This window comes from Eptesicus fuscus, chromosome 3 (assembly GCF_027574615.1).
Source record: "Eptesicus fuscus isolate TK198812 chromosome 3, DD_ASM_mEF_20220401, whole genome shotgun sequence".
NCBI classification, from domain to species: domain Eukaryota; kingdom Metazoa; phylum Chordata; class Mammalia; order Chiroptera; family Vespertilionidae; genus Eptesicus; species Eptesicus fuscus.
In genome coordinates this window covers 87,975,498-87,998,705 of record NC_072475.1, presented here as the reverse complement: position 1 = coordinate 87,998,705, position 23,208 = coordinate 87,975,498, and the positions used below count along the sequence as shown (strand labels likewise).

Genomic DNA, 23,208 nt, shown 5'->3' with positions numbered 1-23,208 from the left:
AATAAGGTGTCAGACTGAGGAGAAAGAAAAAGATGAGAAATCTTGAATGAACTACACTTAAGCCTGAAATGACTAAAGATAGCAGGGAATGACTTTCTGTTTTCTGCCATTAGGCAGGATGGGGCTTTACATTTATTTATTCAACATTTATTTATTGAAAAATTAGTATGTGTCAGCCACTATTCTAGGTACATTAGATATACTTGGAGAAGAGAACTAGGCCTTCAGAAGCAAAGTGATTGGGAGGTTTGGATGGGGTGAGATTGCTGTAGTATTAAATTACTTTCAATGTAAGATTTGAGTAGACACTTGATAGAGGTGAGGAGGTTATCGAACCAAATATTTTGAACAAGAATATTCCTTGAAGAAGCAACAGCTAGAACCAAAATCCTAGAAAAAGAAAGTGTTGGAGAGTTGTAGAAAAGAGGTCAAAGGGGTAGTGGAGGTCAGATCATTGGGGTTTTCAGCTCATTTTTACAGAATTCGGCTTTTACTTTGAGTAAAATAGGATTCCATTAGAGTGTTGAGAAGAAGAATGAAGCGACCTGATTTGCCTTTTCAAAGGATCATTCTGCCTGCTGTGGTGACTAGAGACCAAGGGGGCAAAGGTAGTTACAATGCGAGCAATTAGGAGGTTATTGTTGTAATCCAGGCAAGGAAGGATAATGGCATTGTGAAGGTGAGCGAGCACAAGTGATTCCATTCTGAGCCTATTTTAAAGGTGGAGCCAACATAATTTCCTACTGATCTAAGAAGAAAGATATGACAGAGAGGGAGGAATAAAAAGAACTACAAAATTTTTTGTCTTGACTTACTGGAAAAAAGCAGTTGCAATCAAGTGAGAATCAAGTTTGGTGTTAGAGAAAAGATTAGGCGGTTGGTCTTGGACATATTAAATCTGAAATGTCAATCTGTCAGCTGCTTGAAATGTTGAGTATGCAATTAGATACATGAGCCTGGAAGGATCTAGACTGGAGATATTAGTAAAGAGTTTTCAGCACAGAGAGAATATTTAAAGTCATGCTGCTGAATTGAGGACTGGTTCCCCATTAACATGTTTGAGTAATCTAACAGACCTCCATCTCGCAAAAAATAATAAATCCTAAACAAAATACCAAAATAACTACTCAAAGGCTCTGAAGAACTTACAAATCAAGCAGATTATGGAGAAAAATCACAATTTGTGAGAAGTAATTCACATTGAGTGAGTTTTTCATTTTTACAACTTTTAGCTTGAGTACTATCTTCAGTAGTTTCTGTAAGAAATGCTTTTAACTTTATTATAAAAGCTTAAGTTTTTCTGGCTTGAAGAATCATCAGGCAGTGTGGGGCAACCACCGAGAGTAGAAAGTGAATTGGGAAACAGAGAGCCAGGGAGGGAGAGCCCTACTTTCTGTGTATACACTCTATCAAATCTCTGGCCAGCACATGAACCAGACATGACTGGAAATGATAGAAGAAGTGAACTGACATTTGAGCTACCTCTGATGAGACAGTTTGTAGTTTGAGTTCAATTAAAACCATGAGACAAAAAAAGTATTCTACTCTTTAGAGGAATAAAATAGAATGCAGAATCTCCCCCTCAGAACATTTATAGTGCTCTGAATATAAACCTGAAATCATTCAACATATGAAGAATCAGGAAAATGTAACCATTCTGAAGAGAAATAGCTATCAATGGAAGCTAACTCTGAGATAATGCAGATGTTGGAATTAGCAGACAAAGGATTTTAAAGTAGCTATGTTAACTGTGCCCAATGAGGTAAAGTAAGGGTGCTTATAATGGATAAATACAGAAAATCTTAGCAGTAAAACAGAAAACATAAAAAAGAACCCAATGAAAATTCTAGAACTAAAAAACACTGTACCTGAATTAAAGAATTCCCTGGATGGACTTAACAGTAGAATGGAGATGACAAAGAAAGAGTAAACTTGAAGAAAGATCAGTAGACATTATTCAGTCTTAACAAAGCAAATAAAAATAAATAAATAAAGATCCAGAAATTTGAACAGAGATTTAAGAATATGTAGACAATATCAAAAGGTCTAACACAACTGTAGAGTCCAGAAAAGTGAAATGGAAATGGACTATAAAAAGTAAAATGTCTGAAAAATTTTAAAATTTGGTGAAAGACACAATACTCTAGATTCAGGAAGCTAAGCAAACCCAGGTCAAGGCAAATGGAAACTAAAGGTAAAAAGAATATCTTGAAAGTACCAAGAGAAAAATGAGTCATTACCTATAGAAGAATGATTCATAAAATCACAAACCTCTAATCAGAAACCATAGACACCACAAGATGATGGAACAACATCTTTAAAGTGCTAATGTAAAGTCCTGGAACTTTGTAAGATCATTAAGAAAGTAGAGTAACCAAGCAATTAGGTGAAGTGATGAGAGATAGAAGAAATACTTAATGGGAGGTATGTTGGAGGGAATGATCAACTGCGAAAAATGCTGCGATTATGTCCAGAACAGAGAATTGAACATTGAACAACAAGGACATCAGTAATAATGTCAGTAGAAACAGTTTTGGTACAATGATGGCTGAAAGCTTAATTGGAGTAGTTTTAAGAGAGAATGAGAGGAAAGGAATAGAAAATTATAAGTAAAGGCAACATTTTCAAAATTTTTTTCTGTGTAGGGATGAAAGAACTGGAATAGTAGTTAATGTGTAGAGTATGGCCAAGAGAAGGTTTTGTTTTAATATATTAATTAGCAGAATCCATAAAAAAGCAAAGCAAAAGTGATAATTTGGATAAAAAGGGAGAAATTGTCCAGTGTTTTCAGATTTTTAGAAGAAAAGCAAAACAAAACAAAACAGCCAACTGAATTAGAATAAAAAATCATATACATGAATATGTGACTTGAATTCTCATATCTCCTATATTGGGAAAAACTCTGCTCCACAGACTTTACTATTTACAATTTGGTCATTTGTCAATGTAAAAATATTTGAAGAGTATGTCTATTAAATATTATGTAAAATCATATATGATATTATAGAGTCATAACTTTGATTTCTTCCTTTGCGTTTTTCATTTATGACCATTTCCTAAATTATAAACAGTGTTTCAAATGTTGGTTTGTAAGTTATTTAAAAATTCCAAATGCATTTTTTTCTAATAATATTGATGATATGTTTAACTTGGCGAGTCCAAAAAATCCTATATGTGACTGAGTTGTAATACTAATTACCTGGGAAGTTTCAGCTGTTTAGACTTTTATTTCTATGGAAAAACTTATTCTACCCAAGATTCTGGAACACATCTCCCATTATGAAGTGGGCTTGACGGTGGGAGTGGAAGCACAGCCTCCTATTCACACTCCCTACCCTCACCTTCCAGCAATGAGGGTAGGACATTGAGGTTCTCATGGCATCAAGGATTTAAGCAATGGGATAATGAAGATCCTGGACATTTATTTCTTCACCAGTGAAAATTAAATGAAGAGCTAGGAGGAATCCACTACCGTTATAGTGATGAGAAGGAAGTTTCAGCAGCTAGAGTGTGTTGGTGAGCATATATATATGCATGTTAAAGTCTTTCTGTGCTGTTTAAGGCTATGTGAATGCACATGCATGTTTGTCTATATGTACTTACACCTGTGTGCTGTTATTTCTGTACATATTGAAGTCTTATTGACCTGAAAATCCAACATCTAAAAATGTCTATGAATAAACTTTTGTTCAGATCTTTGATTTTATAATTAAGAGATACATGTCCATTAAATAAACTAAAAGCAGATTCCCCCACATCTCTTTTAAAGTGTGTACAGGAAAACCCCACTTCCCATGCATGTGCACTTACAAGACCCTGACATGGTAACAATGTATGTATTTAATGATGATGCTCACGGCAGGAAGTGAATCCTGAAGGAAATTCTGAGTCATCCATAGCTAAATATTTATAAATCTTTGAACATTGATAAACCATATAGTTCTTGGGTAAAAGGAATGTTGACCAGAACAGCTTCTAATTACAGGGATGAGAACTTATGGATGTTTCCTTAAGTGGAGAGACACTTTATTTAGACCTATTGAAGTATTTCTTTTTTACTTTTCATTTTGATCTTCTGAGTCATCCATTCACTATTTTCTACTATCTTGAAATGTAAAGCTGATATTTTTGAATACGCTTTGGACTTTAAGAATTGGAGGTGAGGGTACTGAATGATTTTACACTTGCTGGATGGGATCTTTTTCTTTTTATCTCACACACATTGGGGAAGCATTTGAGATCAAAAGATTTAGAGTCATTGTAATTACGATTCATTGAGAGTAAGAATTACAGCTAAGTAATTTTCTTTTCTTGTCTCAAAAGAAATGGGTACACAGATGTATATTCTGAATACTTCCAGAATCTTAATTGCCTGCCATGAGGTAGTATTTAGGAGCATGATTAAATGGGTTAAGACACATTTATATAGAAAGGAAACCTCTAAGTAAGAGAGAATGTACTTGTTAACATTGCTTCTGAGATTGAATTTAAGATTTATAGCATTCACCAGTTTTTTAAAGTTGCATATGGTTTATGTACACATTTTTAGAAACAAAATCATTCGAAATTGCCTATTCTATGCTGATTCATTGGCGTTGTTTCTCAAATACCAGTTGCTATTTCAAATCTTACTTTTCAAAACCTGCACATTCTTAAATGCCAAGATCTCTTCTCTATAATCTTGTTCTTCTAAGATATCACTGGTGGTGTTATCAGGAGCTATTTGTTCAATGGTGACCCGTGGGGCTTTCTTAACCTTTTATAAACTTAAATGCCAATCATAAAGCGGAATATAATTATGTTTTGGTGATTTCTTTGACCTTTGAAAGCTAATGGATAGCCACAAGTATTTAAGTAACGACTCGAACCTTCTTAATTGGTATAAACTGTCTGTAGTAACTTTACTTTGTCTAATATACCACCTGAGCAGCTTTATCTTAGATTTGTGTACTTAATTGAGAGTGTCAGTGGTACATGACATTGATGTGAGCCTTTGTATATGAGATAGTCATGCTAAGTTACATTTTAAAACTATATACCAACTTCATAAACTAATATATTTAAATCAATGTTTGTATGCTAGATCAGCAAATTTAATATTTTGTAGCAAATTTTGTTAGTCTTTTGTAAACATACTAAAACTTGTACAGCCAAATAATTGTGCCTGTGTTTTCACATTGCAAATTTATATGGACATACTTTTCAATTAAAATTAAAGTGTCCATGTTAAATTTATAAAACTATACCACATGACTTAATATTTAATTATAATAAAGAGATACTAAAATTCTTTTAAATTTTTTTTTTTTAATTTCTTTATTGATTAAGGTGTCACATATTTGTCCTCATCCCCCCATTCTCATCCCACCCCTCTCCCCACGCATGCCCCAATCCCCTGTTGAACTTAACCGTTGGATAGGCTTATATGCATGCATACAGGTCCTTTGGTTGAACTCTCCCCCCCCCCCCCCCCCTCCCCCTCCCCTCCCCTATCCTCCCTCTGAGGCCCGATAGTCCGATCGATGCCTCCTTGCTTCTGGTTCTGTTCTTGTTCCTCAGACTATGTTGTTCATCATTTCCCCTAGATGAGCGAGATCATATGTCACTAGATATATACTAATAAGAACTGAATGTGAGACGAGCAATAATAGTTATGCTGACAGGCAAATGAATCAATCTGTAGCGAGCTTCCCCCTGGACCAACAGTTCTTTTGAGACCCAATTTCAATGTCCAGTAGTTCCTTATGTGTACATGTCAGCACTGACCCCTCAGCTCTGGATGGTGGACAAATGGTGGTAATGGAGGTCCGACTCCCTCTGGTTTGGTCTCGGCCGAACCCAGGGGCACGGCGTCACCCAGACTAAGGGGCACGTGGCCTCACCCCTACCCAAGGGGCGCGTGGTCTCACCCGGGCCTGGGACCCAGCCTCACCCGGATGGATCCAGGGGCGCACAGCCTCACCCGGACCCAGGATCTGGCTTCACCCGTACCCAGGGACGCTTGGCCTCTCCCAGACCCAGGGGCACGTGGCCTCACCCGGGCCTAGGTGCACGAGGCCTCATCCGGATCCAGGGACACATGGTCGCACCCGGACCCAGGGACGCTTGGCCTCTCCCAGACCCAGGGCCACTTGGGCTCACCCGGGCCTAGGTGTACGAGGCCTCACCCGGATCCAGGGACACATGGTCTCACCCGGACCCAGGGACGCTTGGCCTCTCCCAGACCCAGGGCCACTTGGGCTCACCCGGGCCTAGGTGCACGAGGCCTCATCCGGATCCAGGGACACATGGTCGCACCCGGACCCAGGGACGCTTGGCCTCTCCCAGACCCAGGGCCACTTGGGCTCACCCGGGCCTAGGTGCACGCGGCCTCACCCGGATCCAGGGACACATGGTCTCACCCGGACCCAGGGACGCTTGGCCTCTCCCAGACCCAGGGCCACTTGGGCTCACCCGGGCCTAGGTGCACGCGGCCTCACCCGGATCCAGGGACACATGGTCTCACCCGGATCCAGGGACGCTTGGCCTCTCCCAGACCCAGGGCCACTTGGGCTCACCCGGGCCTAGGTGCACGAGGCCTCACCCGGATCCAGGGACACATGGTCGCACCCGGACCCAGGGACGCTTGGCCTCTCCCAGACCCAGGGCCACTTGGGCTCACCCGGGCCTAGGTGCACGAGGCCTCACCCGGATCCTGGGACACATGGTCTCACCCGGACCCAGGGACGCTTGGCCTCTCCCAGACGCAGGGCCACTTGGGCTCACCCGGGCCTAGGTGCACGAGGCCTCATCCGGATCCAGGGACGCATGGTCTCACCCGGACCCAGGGACGCTTGGCCTCTCCCAGACCCAGGGGCACGTGGCCTCACCCGGGCCTAGGTGCACGAGGCCTCACCCGGATCCAGGGACACATGGTCTCACCCGGACCCAGGGACGCTTGGCCTCTTCCAGACCCAGGGCCACGTGGGCTCACCCGGGCCTAGGTGCACGAGGCCTCACCCGGATCCAGGGACACATGGTCTCACCCGGACCCAGGGACGCTTGGCCTCTCAGACCCCGGGACACGTGACCTCACCCATGCCTAGGTGCACGAGGTCTCACCCGGATCCAGGGACACACGGTCTCACCCGGACCCAGGGACGCCTGGCCTCCCCCAGACCTAGGGGCACGTGGCCTCACCCGGGCCTAGGCGCACGAGGCCTCACCCGGATCCAGGGACACACGGTCTCACCCGGACCCAGGGACGCCTGGCCTCCCCCAGACCCAGGGGCACGTGGCCTCACCCGGGCCTAGGCGCACGAGGCCTCACCCGGATCCAGGGACACACGGTCTCACCCGGACCCAGGGACGCCTGGCCTCCCCCAGACCCAGGGGCACGCGGCCCCACCCGGGCCTAGGTGCACGAGGCCCCACCCGGATCCAGGGACACATGGTCTCGCCCGGACCTAGGGGTGCGTGGCCTCTCTCAGACCCAGGGGCACGTGGCCTCACCTGGACCTAGGTGCACGAAGCCACCCGGACCCAGGGGCGCGTTACCTCTCTCAGACCCCTGGTCGTGTGGTCTCACCCGGATCCAGGGGCTCACGGCCTCACCCGTACTCGGGACCCAGCCTTACCCGGATCCAGGGGCCCACGGCCTCACCCGGACCCAGGGTTCAGATTCGCCCGGACCCAGGGGCACATGGCCTCACCCGAACCCGGAATCCAGCTTCACCTGGACCCAGGGGCGCGTGGCCTCACCCAAACCCAGGGGCGTGAGGCCTCACCTAGACCCAGAGGCGTGTGACCACATCTGAGCCCAGAGGCTCGCAGGCTCGCCTGGACTCGGGTCTCAGCGGGGTTTCGTCTTCTTGATCCCAATTCCTGTTGGTCAATTCCCTCTCAGCAATTCCTTCGGTCATTTTCTCAGAGCTCCAAGGCGGCTGCCGCAGAACTCGTTGGGCGGCGGGCTCGGCAAGGCTCCGGTGTGCCCGGTGCCCGGCGGTGGGCTGGTCCGGTGTCGCTGCGTCGGCCCTTGGGTCTGCAACGGTGGCCAGTCGCTGAGCGTGCGCACCTGGCCACTTCGGGGCATTGAGATTCTTGAAGGACTCGGAGGTCAGCAAGCACGGAGTCTCCCACCCCATGTCTCCCAGGGGCTCGTCTGTCCGTGCTCGGCAGCGAGTGGAGCCGTCCCCTCAGCCGGAGACCGCCGGGGGAACTGCGTCGAGCACGTTCCTGGCCACCATTGTGTCGCCTGAGCCATAGTTCTTAAAGTGTGGACTTTGGGTCACCGGCATCAGCATCATCCTGCGTACCCCTCTCTTTTATTCTAGTTGTAGAGCATCTGCTCAGCCAGCCCCCCGGTCTTTCTGGCTGGTGTCTGCTCTGCTCTCCCGTCGTAGTCTCAATATTGTTGTGGTAGGCAACGATCAGGCTGCCGCCCTATGTCTCCATCTTGGTCCTCCTTTGTACAGTTAAGTCTTGATTGTTGTTGGTGTCACTGGGAGGAATTGTCCTCCAGGCCAATTGGCCGTGAGGACCCTCTTTGTCTATATAGGAAGAGTTGCTGTGCAGGAGACCTGTTTGTGGGCCGGGTCTTGATGCAGCAATGCCTTGGCGCTCACTGAGTCTGCCTCTAGAATGCCTCCCTTATGCAAGTGATTGAAATCTGGTGTCATCTCCCACCAACCACTAGATGCCCTCGTTTCTGGGTCTCCAATGCAGTGTGGGTCAGCCACTACCTGAGGCACTCAGCAGGAAAAAGCTTCTGCTCAGCTTGGCTGGGGCGGAGCTACAGGGTGGAGCCTACAACCTTGGCTTCCTGTCAGCCCCGCCCTATGAGGTTCCTGTGTCTGTGTCCCTCTGTACTCCTTGCAAACACCTCTGAGAGAAACGCGCCCTGGAGTTTCGCCCACTGCCAAACAGTCCAGTCCCTCCCCTAATGAATCTGGACTCCCAGATTCTCGTCTGGAACTGGGTTTCAGTGCAGTTGGAACTGGGTCTCAGCGCAGTCTGGCGTCCCTGTCTCCTTCCCAGCAGGGCCACCCAGTGGCGCAGGCAAAAGTCCGTCCTCTGCACACCTTCCAGTGCGCGCGTCTGGAGCCGCCGCTTCTCTGTGCCTCCGCCACCACAGCCCAAATTCATTCCCCCAGCGTGCGCCTGGCTTCCCAGGGTTTCGCCCGGAACTGGGGTTCAGTGCAGTCGGAACTGGGGTTCAGCACGGTCCTGAGCTTATGTCTCCTTCCCGCTAGGGCAGTTCAGTGGCGCAGGCAACAGTCCGTCCTTTGCGCCCCTTCCCGTGCGCGCCTCTGGAACTCTGCCTTCCACCGCTCCTCTGTGCCTGCGCCCCACAGCCCAGATTCATTCCCCCAGCCTGCGCCTGGCTTCCCAGGGTTTCGCCCGGAACTGGCGCTCAGTGCAGTCGGAGCCGGCGCTTAGCCCACTCCGGAGCCTTTATCTCCTTCCTGCCAGTGAACGCCGGCCAGGCCGTCAGCCGCCCCTTCCTCTCCGGCTCCATCCTCCCCGCAGGCGCGCGTGCTCGTGTCTCCGCCAGTTTCTCCATACCTCAGGCTTTTACGGCTCCCCCGATTGTCCCCGTGGCCTTCTCCTTCCCCCCAGCTGTGAGCATTTCAGTCCGCCAGCTCTCCTGTGGTTCTGGACGATGTCCGTTCTGACCTCTAGTTGTGCCTTTGAAATTGTTGTGCCCGGCTGCAGGTTAGGTGTTTCACCTATGCCGCCATCTTGGTTTTTTCTCTTTTAAATTTTTATTGAAGGATTTGCCGATGCTCTACATCAAAAATAATCAATGAATTTGAAGGATTAATTAGGTTCACAAGTTAATTTCTTTTTAAAAATCACATAATAAAATATACATTAGATATTGATCTGAATAAGGATCCATTGTTATAAAAGAAGCTGTGGAAGAAAAAAACGATTATAAATAGTAAAACACTTTTTGGAATTTCTCATTGAGAATTAACCTTAGTATCCCACATTTGGGCTAGCTAGATATTTCTGAATTCGAATCCCTGTTCTGCAATGTGCCTCTCATGTGATATTAAGCAAGTTCTTTAACTTCGATGAGCAGCTGTTTTCTCATGTGTAAGATAGGGAAATAATTATAAAGACTAGAATAATTATGTCAACTATTTAATATCTCTTGATATTTCATGGACACTCAATAAATGCTACCTCATTATTATTCTTCCCACAGAAGAAATGGCTTATTACTTTTTAATTGTACTTTGATTATAACCAGAAATTATGACCCAGATTTAGCTTTAGATGACCTTGAATTATTTTAAAAAACCTAAAATATTCCCCAGTGTATTAAGATCTGACACCACTAAAGTATTTCAGAGAATTTAAAGGCATTTTTCTAAAATTTAACTCCTTGAGTACCATTTATTTGAATGTATACATTTTGGTATATTTGACAATGATGGTTATATTCTATAATTAATCATATATTGACATATTTTTATTCATTGTATTCTTTTTCTTAATAGAGGATTATATAAAAATCACATAAGTCATTAAGTAAGTAAGTATTATTAAAGAGAAGTCACTAAACTCTCTTGCCTATATGTTGGTATGAATATATTATTTTTGGTGTTAGTTTTGTTTGATAGTTTTTATTTGAAAAGATGTTTATATTGTGTGTTTGTGTGTATTTGAGTATCAGCAACTAATATGCCATAATAAATAATTTTGAAAAAATCTTTACTATAATATTGTGAATGTACATAATTTGAGTGTTCTAATACCAGTAAGCTATGCTTTAGTACTGAGGAATATATATATATATATATATACTAGAGGCCTGGTACACAAAATTCTTGCACAGGGGTGTGTGTCCCTCAGCCCAGCCTGCACCCTCTCCAATCTGGGACCCCTCGAGGGATGTCTGACTGCCTGTTCAGGCCCGACCCCAGTAAGATCGGGCCTGAACGGGCAGTCGGACATCCCTCTCACAATCCAGGACTGCTGGCTCCCAACTGCTCACCTGCCTGCCTTCCTGATTGCCCTTAACCACTTCTGCCTGCCAGCCTTATCACCCCCTGACCACTCCCCTGCCAGCCTGATTGATGCCTAACTGCTCCCCTGCCAGCCTGTTTGTCCCTAACTCCCTTCCCCTGTAGGCCTGGTCACCCCTAACTGCCCTCCCCTGCAGGCCTGGTCACCCCTAACTGACCTCCCCTGCAGGCCTGGTCCCCCCCAACTGCTCTCCCCTGCAGGACTGGGTCCCCCCCCAACTGCCCTTCCCTGCAAGCCCAGTTGCCCCAACTTCCCTCCTCTGCCGGCCTGGTCATCCCCTAACTGCCCTCCCCTGCAGGCTTGATCGCCCCCAACTGCCCTCCCCTGCAGGCCTAGTCCCTCCCAACTGCCCTCCCCTGCTGGCCTGATCGCCCACAACTGCCCTCCCTTTGCAGGCTTGGTCCCTCCAAACTGCCCTCCCTTGCTGGCCATCTTGTGGCAGCCATCTTGTGTCCACATGGGGGCAGCCATCTTTGACTACATGGGGGCAGATATCTTGTGTGTTGGAGTGATGGTCAATTTGCATATTACCCTTTTATTAGATAAGATATATATATATATTATATATATGTATATATATCAGAACTTTTCTTATTAAAAAGGAAGAAGAATCATTTGCACATCTTCCTTGTGAGGAATAAAACATGCTGAGAGCCATGGTTTAAAAGAAAACAAAACCCAAATTGTATATATATGACTTTGCAACATTCATTTATTCTTGGAAACAGGTTGATGATTCTGGGGGTTGATAATTTTGGTCTTTATCATCTCCAGTTCCAGGAACTAATGGGTATAGCATAGTAATTTATGAAGAATTTTCTTTTTTATGGGTAGTCAGCCACTGGCCACATGGAATTATGAGCACTTAAACTTTGCTTGTGTGACTGAAAATGGAACTTTAAATTTTATTTACTGTTAATTTATTTTTACATTTGAATAGTCACATGTGGCTAAGAAATGCCTTATCAGACAGCGCAGTCCTGATTTATTAGCCATTTTCATATATGGTTACATTTATGCCTTGGCTTGCTTCTGACAATGCCCAGCGTACAAGTGCCTGGGGGTCCCCCTCCTCATCCTGTAAGCAGAGCCCATGCAGAAGACTGACTAGATAGCAACATAATGGCAGAGATGAGACTCAGATCTCCAGGTATTGTATCCCAGTCACAGAATCCCCAACAGAACTGAATTTCTGATTTCCTATGACAATTGATGAAGTTGCTAGATGGTGATAATGATATTCAACAACCACAATAATTAAACGCTATGCCCCTTCTGTAGTGTGCTGATAAGAAATGAGAAAAAGGAGACAGAATAAAGGGAACATTCTTATAATTAGTCTCTGCACCTTAACTGTCCAGCGAGTCTGTTGATAGAAATGGCCATACTCTTAATAAGCATTATTATTGGGCTTGGTTATAATCATTTGTTGAGTTTGGTAGGTAAAAGTCACTAATTTGAGCAACACATTTCTATCTGATAAAGAATGACATTGGAATATAAGTCCAATAAGCAACTTTTCAATGTTATTGTATGAAAATAAGATATAAACTATCATTATCCTGTGATATGGAGATCAAAGAGTCTTTGCACATAAATTACTAAATAAATAACAAAAACCATCTAGACTGAGATAAGAAACTATGCCTTCTATTGAGTCATAAACTAGCTGTTTGATATTTTGTTCTTTGGCTAGAACAGCTAATATACAAGAAACAAGTAAGTGCAATGTGACTTTCAAAGTTACCACAACAATGATGGAACAAAGAAGAAATTGCTTTCATTTTCCCAATCTAGATTTCACAAAGGATCTCTCCCAATGGTCAGTCTTTCCTACGATTAAGATTTATTTACTGGAGGGCACATTATAAGAAATTCTGATCCCTGGTGGGGGGTAGGTAGAAGAGGGTAAAAGTGGATAAATGGTGATGGAAAGAGACTTGACTAAGGGTGGTGAATATACAGATGATGTGTTATAGAATTGTACACCTGAAACTTATATAATTTTATTAACTGATGTCTCACCAATTAATTAAATAAAAAAGAAATTCTTATCCCTGGCATTTCACTAATCATAATTTTGGCAATGTTTTTACAGGATTATATTTTTAACTTTTCATGACTTCTAATCCCAAGTGCTAGAGACTTTGTGGTAGAAATTTAGTAGATACAAACAATATTTCTGCTAGATTTTGTAAACAGGCTCAAGTTCTATTTAAAAGGTACTTTTGCAATTAAGAATAATAAGCAAAACAGAGGCAGACTCACAGATAGAGAGCAGACAGACAGCTCTGAGGGTGGGAGTGGGTGTTAGGGGTGGAGGGATTGAGAAAAAAAAAAAAAAAAAAAAAACAAAGAGAGAGAACTCATGGACATGGACAACAGGGTGGTGATTGTGGGGGTTGCCTGGGGGGGTGGGTGGAGGTGAAGAGAGGGCATAGAGGGATAAATGGTGATGGTAAATAAAAAAAATAAAATAAACAAAAAAAGAATAGTAAACTGTTAACTATTTGTAGGGGCTCATCTTATGTTAAAAACTGTTTATAATATCCTGGCAATATATATATGAAATAATTCCCGTCACCAAGAAAACTTTGTTTGTAGAAAGGGCAATGCTGAGTTTCAAATGTTTATATATTTTGATCTTGTCACAAATGCATGTGCTTTTTATTTCCTTGAAACATTGTTTTAAAATCCTTTGTTTAACTTGTTCTTCTCTGAGCTTTAGTAATAATTATAGGTTCAAATTGAGCAGCTCATCAAATCCTGGGAAGATACCACAGCAATAATAGCAAGAAATATTCTGAGTTTAGAAGAACTGAGCCCCAAACTGAGTTCAAAGTTAATCACATTTATTTTAGGTCTATAGGATCCAACCTGATATCTACATGATTTGACATACTAATTTCTTTCTTGAGGGGCAACTTCTTTATCTTTGTAGGGCACTTGTGAATATAAACCTGACATTTAAACTTGCTGTCTCCAATTTCATTGGAAAGATCTTTGTTACGAACTACAGGAAATAAGGTCAAATTCATAAATTTTTCATAATAAATTAATAATAAAGTGATAGCTATCATTACTAAATTGTAAATTATACTGTAAGTCTTAGGAAATTTCTTTAGTATCTTAAACACCTAGGAAATTTCACTAGTTGGCAGCAATTGAAAATGCGTATTAATTGCAGGCTCCATCCCACATCTGAAAATAAAAGAGAATGTCAGGAATAGACTAATTCCAGTTTTCTTTTGAATATCATATTTTAATTTTTTCATGTTTCTTTAATCTTTTCAGCAGTGCTTAAGGATTTGGAAGATGTTGATTAAAGCATTTCCTCTGATTAATTATATTTTGGCTTTCAAATGTTTTATTTTATTTTAAAATGAAGTGCACACACATTGTCTGGATTATAGGAGCATCTGCTCTTCCCAGTCTCTGCAAATATTTATATAAATCTTACTGCCACCCTGTTCTCTCCAAGTTCTCACTGCTTAGCTAATCCTGATTGCATCTCCTCATCAAGCCATCTTCAGGATATGGAAACATAAATAAAACAGACTAGCAGCCTACATTTCAGGGATATTTGTGTGCACGACTTGCCACTTAACTCCTGCTATTAAATTCTCAGAAATCATTCTGAAGCCATAGGGTCTCCTTTACCTCTGCTTTCTTTCTACATATGTCTGATTATTATTAACCTAAGAACTATTTTGGATATAATGGCTACGCCCTTATCAAGAAGATAGTATTTATTAACCTTTTGCACTCGGATGTCGAGTGTGACTCGACACGGTTAGCATCGGTAGCAGCTCGAGAAAAAAGCAAGTGCAAAGGGTTAAGCAAGGTCTATGAAATTAATATAACTGAAAATATAGAATTTAGTAGGAGGTTTAAAGTTAATGCCAAAATGTTGAATATGTCCTATATTTGTTCTTCCTTTAACTATCCTTAGTATTTGCTACTTCTTTTCTTATTTTTCTGTACGGTAAAATAATATATAAAGAAAGTACCTCTCCATAGGAATGGGATGCTAGTACTTTTAATAAAGATTGTCCTTGACCTGGGTTTCCTTAACTAATCATGGCTTTCATATGGGACAGTACGTTAATCTGGGGTCTCAGCTTTATTTCATGCTTTGATACAGAGTGAGAGACATCTATTTGACATCATTTTACAAATTGTCCTGTGACCATGCAGTTTCTGTAGACAGAATGATTTTTCTTTTATAGTAACTTTCTGAGACTGAGAATTTCTGTTCTTGCAGCTTTATGTAATTATGTTCAAAGGAGTTTGAATTAAAATGGAACAGATGTGTCCATCTTTAATTATGGTGTAACAAATTGTATTACTCCAAGGCTTTATTAAGTGAAACGCTCATCTTTATGTAATAATTGGTCAGACAGTTTCAAAATGATATCGGTGAACGCAGTGTATTGCCTATTCCACGTAGACTTCAAAAGGACTGTTAAAACTCAGAGGCTACGCACGTAAAGCCAGAAGAAACTATGGGAATATACATATTGTTCTTTTAAATTCCAAGTTAAGTGAAAACAATTGTTAGAAACACATGATGAATCAATGTCATCTAAATAAGACAAAAAAGGCAACATTTGACTTGACAGATATATTAAAGGGGTAGAATTAGTCAACTCTCTGTATTGGAATATACCATTTTAGGGTTTTCTGAAAACGCTTTTATATTCCTTTGTGTAAGCACTTTCTTATAAATTAGTGGCCAGAAAAGGCTTTTAAAAATAATATCTTTTACCATTTCTAAATCAATACAAACAAAGCCCTGTTTTTAGGAATTCCTAGCAGCTACTCAGAGAACCCAAAATTAGCAAGAATATTACAGATAGGCACAAATCCTGTGATGTGAGTCCCATCCTAACGTTTCAGTTTCTGTCATTAGTACCATAATTCTTTTATGCTTCAGGACATCTTCAACTCCATATCTATATATTTTCCTATTCCCATAATCCAATCTGTCACCAGATATTACATTTATTCCTGAATTCTTTTCTTGACATACTCTCTCTATCCCCAAATCCAGGCTCTAGTCCCCTGCACCCAGATTATTGCAATAGTTTTCTAATGAGTTTTTTTGAACCTCTCTCCCCTTCCCATCGTCTTCTTCAATTCATTGCCAATCTAATGTAAAAATAATAATTCTAGCCGAAACCGGTTTGGCTCAGTGGTTAGAGCGTCGGTCTGCGGACTGAAGGTCCCAGGTTCGATTCCGGTCAAGGACATGTACATTGGTTGCGGGCACATCCCCGGTAGGGGGTGTGCAGGAGGCAGCTGGTCGATGTTTCTCTCTCATCGATGTTCTAGCTCTCTATCCCTCTCCCTTCCTCTCTGTAAAAAATCAATAAAATATATTTTTTAAAAATAACAATTCTACTATGACACATCATTTTCTAAAATATTGTAATAGATATCAGTTGTCTATTATATGCAGTCATGCTTTTAATTATGGTCTTTAGGATCATCCATAATTTCTAAACACCTTCTTCTCACTACTCCTCAGTAAAGCGAGTGATATGATCTTACTTTTCTAAAGTGACTACACCCTCAGTAATTAAGCACAGCTTCCTCCAGGCAGCGTTATTTACTGTATCCCAACACACGTGCCTTTATTCTAACCCCTGCCTATGAGGTCCTGGTCTTTTTCTAACTAAAAACTCCCCCTTTCTTGAAAGATTTTTCATGATGCCCTTTTTCTCTCTTCATTCTTCCTGTCTCTTAAGTTTTCAATTCAATTTTGACTCACACCCTCATGGTTTTGAGAGCTGGTTTTGAGTCCTGATAAAGATCTTAATCTACTTGCAAAGCAAGGTATTGCTCACAGAGTGACTCAACTATAATTATAAGTTGATTCATCAATCCACATACTTTCTTTGAGGAATTTATTGCTAAAAAGACTGACTTGGTGTATAATGGAATGAGCAAAGGCAGAAAGATGGGTAGAAAATAAAATTTTGGAAACAAATATTTTATTTTATTGTAATGCCTGTAAAATTGTTCCTCTTGAGGGAACAAATACATTAAATTCAAAGGTGAGAAAATATAGAGTAAACTTTACAGAGCTGTATGTATTGAACATCAGATGTTGAAAAAGATTCTTACCAGACTAGTCTACTTTAATTTTCTTCTCTAAGAGAATTGCAAAACAGAAATAAATAAATAGTAAAAAAAACCATAGAGAACATTGAGTGAGAAAGCAAAGCTGTAGATCTTAAAACAGAAGACACACCCAGGGAACCATTGTTAACATGTCCCTTCTCTTTGCACAGCAGCTACTCTGGGTTCTGCTCCTATAAGGATCTGCTCTCTTTGTCCCTTGCTTTTCCCTCTTTTCTCCCAAAAGACATGAACACTCACATTTTCAGGATCCAAGGATTTTCTGGGTCAGTCAGGGCAGGTGGATAGCCAGTATAGTTTGATACTTGCTCCTGCTAATCTTCAATACAGAACACACAATTCTTATCTAAAGACTAAGAACACCTTTAACTCTGATGAGTTAAAAATAAGACCAAAACTGCAACTGAGTTACTTATATAACATTAGAAAATGAAGAAATAATGATCACTGGGTTCATTGGGTTCACTAAATGTATTTTCATGACTTGAACATAGACACAAATGTAAGATTCTTCTTATCTTTTAAAAGCCAATTTAAAGGAACATATAACTTATTTGTATTAAAAAGTGTAGAGATGGAAATTAAAACTAATATATAAGAGTGGAATGTTACAAATAAATTATATCTTATTAGATAAATAGATCTCTTCTTGTAGATCAAATAATAGTGTAGTACAAAATAAATATGGTTTCAAGGAAGATGATTTCTTGTCTTTTATTTTTCAAATATAAAAATTATTACAATGTTTGTTGTAGACAATTTGGACAGAGAGAAAAACATGGAACAAAAATGTTATCCTTAATCTCATGCCACCGTCTAGTGATAGCCACAGTCAATATATTGGTGAATATCTTGTTAAGAGGTAGCTCTGTAAAGAAAGACATATTCACATTACAAAAATGATCTATAATAATAAAAGCATAATATGCCAATTATACAGGACAGCCAAACCACCTTCCAGACAAAGCCACTGTGGCGGGGGCCGAGGCAGAGGCGGTTAGGGGTGATCAGGCAGGCAGGTGAGCAGTTAGGGGCAATCAGGCAAGAATTTCATGCACCAGGCCTCTAGTATATTATATGCTGTTTAATAAAAAAATTTTCACTTAATAATAAACAGTCATTTTCCATGTCAAATAATCTTATATAATAAAAACCTAATATGATAAGTGTCTTGTCGACTGGTTGGCCATTCAAACAATTAAAGCATAATATGCTCATGATATGCTAAGGCCGCTCAACCACTCGCTATGACGTGCACTGACCACCAAGTGGCAGACACTCCAACTGGTAGGTTAGCTTGGGTCCGGCCGATTGGGACTGAGCAAGAGGTGCTAGACATGCTCTGGAGCCCCCCCATGGTCCCTCTCCAGCTGGCCAACCTCCCATGTCACTCCTCTACCCCGATCATGCACTGGTGGGGTTCTTTGGCCTGGTCTGTGCCCTCTTGAAATCTGGGACCCCTCGCGAGATGTCGGAGAGCTGGTTTCAGCCCTATCCCACAGGCCAGGCAAAGGGACCTCACTGGTGCATGAATTCGTGCACTGGGCCTCTAGTATAATAATATAGTAAATCTTTTATGCCCACTATAAAGCAACACTATTTTCTCTATTAGAAGGCCAATATTTGTTATTTTATTTTATTGTTTAAAGTATTACACATAGTAGTACATATATCTCCTTTTTTCCCCCATTGACCTTCCCCCAGTCTCCCCCACCCCCTATCACATGCTCTCATCCCAGTGTCTTGTGTCCATTGTGTGTGCTTATATGTATGCATACAAGTCCTTCAGTTGATCTCTTTGCCCCCCTCCCCAACACTCCCCAGCCTTCCTGCTGTAATTTTATAGTCTGTTCGATGCTTTACTGTCTCTGTATCTATCTTTTTGTTCATCAGGTTATAATGTTCTTTATTTTCCATAAATGAGTGAGATCATGTGGTATTTTTCTTTCATTGCCTGGCTTATTTCACTTAGCATAATGCTCTCCAGTTCCATCCGTGCTGCTGCAAATGGTAAGAATTCCTTCTTTTTTATAGCAGCATAGTATTCCATTGTGTAGATGTACCATAGAGAAGACCAATATTTATTTAGTTGCAAAGACATGCTTATTTTAAAAAATCTAGCCTTTCATGAGTAAAATCATATGGTTCTTAGCTTTTTCTGACTGACTTATTTCACTTAGCATAATATTCTCAAGGTCAATCTATGTTATAGCAAATGGCAGCATTTCATTCCTTTTTATGGCTGAGTAGTATTCCATTGTGTATATGTAACATATCTTCTTTATTCAATCCTCTAGCACAGGACACTTTGGATTTTTCCATGTCTTGGTCACAGTGAATAATGCTGCAATGAACATAGGGATGCATATATTTTTGTGAATTCATGATTTGAAGTTTTTTGAGTATATAACCAGGAAAGGGATTGCTGGGTTGTATGGTAGCTCTATTACCAGAGTGTTTTTTATAGTGGCTGTACCAGTTTACATTCCCACCAGCAGTGAATGAGGGTTCCCTTTTCTCCAGAACCTCTCCAACACTTATTATTTTTCTTACTGATAATAGCCATTCTCACAAGTGTGAGATGATATCTCATTGTAGTTTTGAATTGCATTTCCCTTGCTAGTGAGGTTGAACATCTTTTCATATATCTGTTGGCTGTTTGTAGGTCTTCTTGGGATAGGTGTATTTTTAGGTCCTCTGCCCACTTTTTTATTGGGTTGTTTGTTTGTTTGGTATTGAGTTTTATGAGTTCTTTATATATTTTGAATATTAAACTTTTGTCAGAGCTATTGTTTGCAAATAAAATCTTTTATTTGGTTGGCTGCCTATTTGTTTTTTTTTTTAAAATATACTTTATTGATTTTTTACAGAGAAGAAGGGAGAGGGATAGAGAGTTAAAAACATCGATGAGAGAGAAACACCGATCAGCTGCCTCCTGTACACCTCCTACTGGGGATGTGCCCGCAACCAAGGTACATGCCCTTGACCAGAATCGAACCTGGGACCTTTCAGTCCATAGGCCGCTGCTCTATTCACTGAGCCAAACCGGTTAGGGCTGCCTCTTTGTTTTGATGTTGGTTTCTTTTGCTGTGCAGAACCTTTTTAGTTTGATATAGTCTGATTCATTTATTTTTGCCTTTACTTCCCTTGCTTTTGGGATCAAATTCATAAAATGTTCTCTATGACCAAGGTTCATAAGTTTGGTACCTACGTTTTCTTCTACGTAACTTATTGTTTTAGGTCTTATATTTAAGTGTTTGATCCATTTTGAATTAATTTTTGTACATGGGACAAACTATAAACAACATTCATTCATTTGCATGTGGCTTTCCAGTTTTCCTAGCACCATTTATTGAAGAGACTACCTTTACTCCAGGGTGTGTTTTTGGCTCTTTTGTCAAAAATTATCTGCCCACATACATGTGGTTTTATATCTGGGTTCTCAATTCTGTTTCACTGATCTGTGATATGGCCATTTTAACTGTGTTGATTCTTCCAATCTATGAACACAGGATATTTTTCCATTTTGTTGTGTCCTTTTCAATCTCTTTTAATATGCTTTGTAGTTTTCAGTATATAGATTTTTCATGTTATTTATTAAGTTTAAGTTTATTCATAGGTATTTTATTCTTTTGGTTGCAATTACAAAAGGAATTTTTTTTTCATTTCTTTTTCTGAAGTTTTGTTGCTAGTATACAGGAAGACAGTGGATTTTTGTATGTTGATTTTGTATCCTGCAATTTGACTGTATTTGTTTATTGTTTCTAATAGTTTTTTTTGGTGTAGTCTTTAGGGTTTTCTAAAGAAATGATATAGGACTTTTTGTCATCCACAAAAAGTGAGCATGTTACTTCTTCCTTCCCTATTTGGAAGCCTTTTATTTCTTTCTCTTACCTTATTGCTCTGGTTGGGACTTCCAGTACTATGAGTAGTGAGAGTGGACATCCTTGTCTTATTCCTTATCTTAGAGGAAAATTTCTCAGTATGATATTAGCTGAGGGTTTATCATGGATGGCTTTTATTATGTTGGTGTACTTTCCTTCTATTCCTATTTTATTTAGTGTTTTAATCATAAATGGATGTTGTATTTTATCAAAAGCTTTTTATGATAAGATCATATGATTTTTATCATTTCTTTTGTTAATGTGGTGTATTATATTGATTGATTTGTGTATGTTGAACCATCTTTGTGCCCCTGGAATGAACGATATTTTTATATGTTTATAGTGCTGTTCCTGGAAATTTTATCCTAAGATATAAGTATTAATTAACCTAACTTAAGATTTTTAGTATTTTTGCTAACCTCTATAATATAACCATTTATCATATTGCTTTTAAAAGTGATCTTGTTTACCACAATATTAACACTTAGAATTATTTGGTCAGACTCCATGAATAACTATTAAATATGTGTTAAGCCTGTCTGGGGTGGCTCAGTGGTTGAGCATTGACCCAGGAACCAAGAGGTCGCCAGTTCGATTCCCAGTCAGGGCACATGCCCAGGTTGTGGGCTCAATTCCTGGTGGGGGTGTGTGCAGGAGGCAGCCAATTGATGATGTTTCTCTCTCATTGATGTTCCTATCTCTCTATCTTCTCCCTTTCTCTCTCTAAAAATCAATAAAAAATATATTTTAAAAAACATGTTGATTCAATTTTTTATGTTTGTTTTTATTAACTCCTCTATCTGTCTCTCTCTGTCTCTGCCTCTCTCACTCTGTCTCTTAATATCACCTACCTACAAATATATATACACCGAAAACTAAGATTGATGAAGGCAAGGGCTAATGTATTCACCCAATCCCTGCAATGCAATTCAAGACAAAGGGATTGAGACAGCATCCTTTGACAGGATTGGTTTTAAGCTAACATTTGTTTTTTCAGAGCTCATTTTGGGGAAAAGAAACGTATCTCGTATTTGAGCATGCAGGTTATAAAAAAGGGAATGGGGGGGTCATGTGAAATATGTGCTTGAGGGTTTTTTTGCTGTTGTTGTTTAATTCTTTTTTTTTAATCCTCACCCGAGGATATGTTTTTATTTGTAAAGATGTGACTGAAGTCTTCCAGGAAGAAATGTGAGAGTACAGTATTCTGATCGTCATTGAAAACATGGATGTGTATGACTTTACAAAGAAGAATCTCTTGATGTCAGGGCTATGTATTGTCAACATTCAAAGGGCTATGTGAAGCAAAGTGTTCTTGGGGAGAAGGACAGGGAAGAGAATAGAGAAAGGAACCAGGAACCTTGGCTATCTTGGATACCTAAGATTGGAGAGAACATGAACCGGAGATAATCAACACTGTGGAGCATGGCAGAAATGCTGTGGATTTGTGTTGAAAAATTTTGGTCGATTGGTGGAGGTTAAACCCAGATTGCAAAAAATAAATGAGGAAGGATGATGGTGGCGTGGAAGTAGAGTAGAATGGATGAGTGTAACTATAATTTCAAGAAGTTTGGCTGTAATAATGGGAAAAGAGGAGACATAGAGTGAGGAAAGTGGTTGTTGTTGTTGTTGTTGTTTTGTAAATAGAGAGACTTGAACATACATGTGCTCTGAAGCATCCATCTCAGACCCAGGCAAACAGAGCTGCTGTTTAGAGTCTACACTTTAAATGGACTCCCTCTGGACTCTTGGCTACATCTGTACCAAAAGGGGGTGGCCATGGAATAGCTGCTGTGAAGGTGGAGAGGTGAGAACTCCAAGGAGTCTAGGAATTCTAAATTTAAGCCTGGGTTTTCAGATCATTATAAAGCTGTACCAGTATTTGTCAGGTAACATAATAAAATATAGGGTGTCCCCCCAAAATGTATGCACACTTTGAATAATTATAAAGGCAATGTTTATTAAAATGCATTTCATTTTCCAATTGAGCTATCAGCTGTTAAAGTTTGTATACATTTTTTGGGGGACACCCTGTCTATCTAATGGTTTGTTAACTGACTTGACCTATTTTCTCAAAGTTTTGAGGTATAGTTAACATACAACACACTGTACATGTTAGAATTGTACAGTTTGATGTTTTGACATACATATAGACCCACGAGACATC

General features: G+C 40.8%; 1 protein-coding gene across 1 annotated transcript in view; it reads left to right on the top strand.

Annotated features, from left to right (window-relative positions):
- Positions 1-3,329: 3,329 nt before the first annotated feature.
- CSNKA2IP (casein kinase 2 subunit alpha' interacting protein) overlaps positions 3,330-23,208 on the top strand; it is a 128,036-nt gene continuing 108,157 nt past the window's right edge. Inside the window, exon 1 of the mRNA XM_028131242.2 lies at positions 3,330-3,516. The gene's annotated coding sequence lies outside the window, so the exon portion shown is untranslated. The remainder of the gene's footprint in view (positions 3,517-23,208) is intronic.